Here is a 5,344-nt window from a genome sequence, read left to right on the forward strand (position 1 = left end):
ACTGAATACTAAGAAATGTAGTCAGTTTAACAAATTTAGGGTTAAGAAAGCAATAGGCAAGAACTGGTTTGCCATCAAAGTGACTAACGAATGGAATTGACTTAGTTACAATGTAGTGAGCGTTGAAACATTTTGGTTATTCTAAGAGAAGATAGCTTTATGGATAAGGATAACAGGTGGTAAAGGACATAGAACTGTCTGGTGTAGGCCTTATGGTCTCTTGTGGTCTCCATTCTTATGTTCTTATATTCTTTCTCCTATGGAAAACTATTAAATAAAGTGGCAATACAACCCTGGTGGGCGACTTCAATTGAAGAGAGGTAAATTGGGATAACAGGTGGTAAGGGACATAGAACTGTCAGGTGTAGGCCTTATGGTCTCTTGTGGTCTCCATTCTTATGTTCTTATATTCTTTCTCCTATGAAAAACTATTAAATAAAGTGGCAATACAACCCTGGTGGGTGACTTCAATTGAAGAGAGGTAAATTGGGAAGGGTGGAAAGCATGTTATATTAATAATTCGGCGGTAATAATAGTGTCTTGGGGTAGTAACTGTAGTATCTCAATGGATGACAAAATGAACCTGTGGGTGGATCACATGACATGCGTAGGAAGAAACATTCAAACGAAATTCGATTTGATGGTTATCATGGAAACTGATGGTACCGTTTCGTTAAAGTATGTATGACTCGTAGACAAAAGTGAGCGTACAACTCTTCCATTTCCGTTTGTAGTTGGAGATGTAGAAGAAAGAAAATATTATACAATCAGGTAAATACAACTATGAAAGACAAATGTCAAAGACAAATTTCACAGCTCTGAAATTTGTATAAGTAGACTGAAACGAATTTATGAATTTGAATATACATAATATATATCAATGTACAGTATATATGTATGTACATATATGTGTATGTGTATATATGTTTAGCCTACATGTATACATATATGGACAGTGGGTAGGTATGCATATGCATGTAAAAACTGTGTTATGACGATTACAGCTGCTGTCGTGCTTAATGTAGCAAAAAATAAATAAATAAATAAATTAATAAAAATTAGGAGAGGAAAATTAAAGGAGGGGAGATCTGGAGATAAAACATTTCATGAACAGGACAAATAGATAAGCGAATAAGATGTTAACAAGGTGTAGTTAAACTCGTACAGTCGGGCAATTTTATATAATTGTGTATACAAACGTAAACACAAAGACACATATACGCACAAAGACACATGCGCACACACACACACACAAGCACGCACGCACGCACGCACACACACACACATATATATATATATATATATATACAGTATTTATATATATATACATACATATATATATATATATATATATATATATATATATATATATATATATATATATATGCACACAGTCACAACCACCAACTCATCCATACACACGCATGCACACACACACATACCCACACACACACTACGTGTATGTGTGTGTGTGTGTGTGTGTGTGTGTGTGTGTGTTGATGTGCATATGTGTATTTCACCAAGGCCTTCCAAGTATTAGCTGACACAGTTTCCAAGTATCAGATATAGAACAATAGAACAAATGATTATGGACAAGTTTATTATATTTCCGAAAAAAATATATATAAGACAAATAATATTAATTCAAAGACTTAAAGACATAAAGGAAACACAAGAGACGCATTCATGGATTATTTTTGAACTTCTAGGAAATATTTAGTGAAGTATCATTAGGGAAACCGCTGTGAAAGTTGATTATAATGAAGTGAATTATTGGAAAATTGATGAGTGGACGAGAATTCATGGAAGGGAAAGAGATGAGAACGTTTGTTGTTCTAAAGGTTCAGGTATTTTTCCTTTTAATATGGCGAGGATAAGGTTAACACAATAAAGGTTTATCGATAGAAATATTTCTGTTAATACTTAAATCAAACGAGAAGGTTTGTTTGAAGTAAGAGAAACAAATCAAGACTAATATTGTCTGTTTTTCGTTAGTCTAGAGCAATTTCTGTCTTCGGATTACAGAGTTGATTAAATGACATTTTGGACACAGTTTGGAGACCAAGTATCTTTATCACTGTTTTTCCTGGGGTTGCTAAGACATCTTGTATGCTAAATTTTTTTGGCTGCAAAATTATATGAATTCAATACATTTACCATGATAACGTTAACTTTGTATTTTATAACCTTACGTTACCTTTCTTACACATATTTATTATACCTGTTTCCTACTTTATACCATCAGCAACTAGTCGTATGTATAAACACATACAAATAGGTTCATGGGATCGCGGTCATATGAGGAACATATTGGGGTCGTCTGGGAAAAAAAAGTTGGGAAACACTGGTCTATGGGTTGGTATCCCATTTATCAGTGACGAAATTCTTACACGAACGCCATTAGGGACGAGGAATGATTGTTGGTGAGGTTATTCTGTCTCATATTTCACAAAAGACTTGTTCGATGTATGTAACCCCGAGGAGATTTTCATCCCATAATTGACAAAGCTCTTACTATAATGATAATGATAAATAAATAAATTTATTTGTCAAAGAATCAATATACATAAAGTGCTGATAATGACAAGAACACATAGTTCGAAATAATAATTGCAAATTGCCGAGGATATCACAATAAGATAAAATAAAATATGATAAAACAAAACAAGATATATTAAAATAAAAACAAATAAGATGAACAAAATAATCATTATAGAAAAAATGTGGGAGGGAGCTGCCGATTGGTTGGTAAAAAAAAAAAAAAAAAAAAAAAAAAAAAAAAAAAAAAAAAAAAAAAAAAAAAAAAAAAAAAAAAAAAAAAAAAAAAAAAAAAAATCATGCAATCAATACACTCATACAAAAAACGAGAGTAAATAAATAAATATACAGATAAATACATATATAAATAATTATGATACATAAGATAATATTGATTCTTAAGTAAATAAATAGGTAACTAAATAAACAAATAGAATAATAGATAAGTAAATAGATTAATTATGAGTATATGTATACATGAGTAGATGAATAAATAAATAAACAAATACGTAATTATATAAAAATTGATAAATACATTGTATATGAATATATGAATAGACAAACAAATAAACATAAGTATAAATTTATAAACAAATAAATGAATAAATCGATAAATAATAAATAGATAGACAAGCAAATAAATTAAGTAATAAATCAACGAAGAAATGAGTTAATAAATTAATTAACAAAGAGATAAATGAATAGACAAATAAGTGAAATAAAATCATGTTCCTAATCCTTCATTCATGTTTGCTTTCTGAAGAGCCGGAATATAATGTTTGGGTGTTTTAAAATCTTACCAATAATTGCACAAAACATGTTACACTTTCCACTTTCATTTCTTGTTTTTATGAATTGTATTCCTGTTAGGTATCATCGTAACTAAGCAAGACTTCACACTTAAGAAACGATAGAAAATTTCGCTGGGCATGATCAAACTTATCATACACCATAAAACGAATTTTGTTTGAATATATATATATATATATATAAATACATATATATATATATATATATATATATATATATATATATATATATATATGCAAAACAAATCACTAAGCACACATGACAACAATACTTGCAGAAACCACTTGGAAAATAAAAGAATTGAATACCGAACGTTTTCGTCTATTCAAAACATCATCTTTGTACCCTGATGATGTTTGAATGGACGAAAACGTTCGGTATTTAATTCTTTTAATTTCTAAGTGGTTTCTGCAAATATATATATATATATACATATATATATATATATATATATATATATATATATATATATATATATATATATATATATATATAAACTCTTCTGCTGGGATTCGAACCCTTGCCTGAGCGGCTTGCGTCTTTACAAGACAAGGACCGTAGCCACTGGAAAGGGTTCGAATCCCAGCAGAAGAGTTTATTTCCAATTGTCAATTGACACAAACATATATATATATATATATATATATATATATATACATATATATATATATATATACATACATATATATATATATATATATATATATATGTATACATACATACCCCATGGTCTTACAATGGGATAGCATTCAGCACAATAAACACAACGCATTCATGTTTGTGTGATGTGGAGACAAATGATTTGTACGCAGCGATGGAGTAAACTTACCTGGACGATAGCCTCTTGTTGTTGGCTCAGCTACTTTATTCATTGCTTTGATGACGGCTTTTATCTTCTGAATTTGCTCTCACCTCGCGCCAGCTTGTTTGTGATAACCATCTAGTGTACACTGCAGAAGGGAGAGGTTGTGTTAGGTATGTGTCTGATGTAAGAAAGTAAACTGATTCTTCTGACAAGGCAAAAGGCTATCATTAACTAAAAATATAAGCAAGTGCCTTTTTGCCTATTCATCCACCTCTTCTTGTTCCTCCTTTAACACCTATTTTTCAAATGTTTAGATGTTTAGATGAACCCCATTACATATTTTGTTATGATTAACTCCAGAACATTTCATTCAACATATATATTATGCACACACACACACACACACACACACACTTTCGTCGGATGGACGACGAGAATTGGAATTCCGAAGAAAAAGGAAAATCTACGTGGGTCTCAACGTCAAGGAAGTACCTTATTGTATTTATAGGGAAGGGAAAAGCTCGTGTTGTAGTGGGAAAGTGATAAAAAAGGAGAAGGGGAGGGATTATTGAGGGAAATGGAAGGAAATGAGGAAGAGGGGGACATGGTCCAGGAGGCCAGGCGTCTTGTAAACAAAAGACAGACCATTGTATAGACACGGTAAAGGAAACATGGACTGGAGGTGAAGCTTTTATTCCTGACGTTTCGTCTATCGACTTTCTCAAAGGAATGAGCATACTAGATACATACAGAGTTTATATACACGCCTTACGGCTCAAGGGGGTATGCGAGCGTATAACGCGTGTATATAAACTCTGTATGTATCTAGAATGCTCATTCCTTTGAGAAAGTCGATAGACGAAACGTCAGGAATAAAAGCTTCACCTCCAGTCCATGTTTCCTTTACCGTGTCTATACAACTTGTTCACATGGATTTTTAAAAGACGGACCGATGATGACGATGATTTCGGTGATGACGGGATCAACAAAAATGTAAAGATTAGAAATATAGATAAGAGCAGCACAGTGGAAGGTGATGATAATAGTTTCCAGGGATTTAAAGAGGGTGGGGGGGGGGGATACCAACCTCCCCCGATTAGCAAGACTAGAGGAAAAACTTGATAAAATGACCGAGCATTGGGAAAATAGGTTCGGTAACGTAGCCAAGATTGCGCAGAGAGTTGAAAGATT

Source organism: Oratosquilla oratoria, chromosome 31, assembly GCF_046742065.1.
Source record: "Oratosquilla oratoria isolate Oo_2021 chromosome 31, ASM4674206v1, whole genome shotgun sequence".
NCBI lineage: Eukaryota > Metazoa > Arthropoda > Malacostraca > Stomatopoda > Squillidae > Oratosquilla > Oratosquilla oratoria.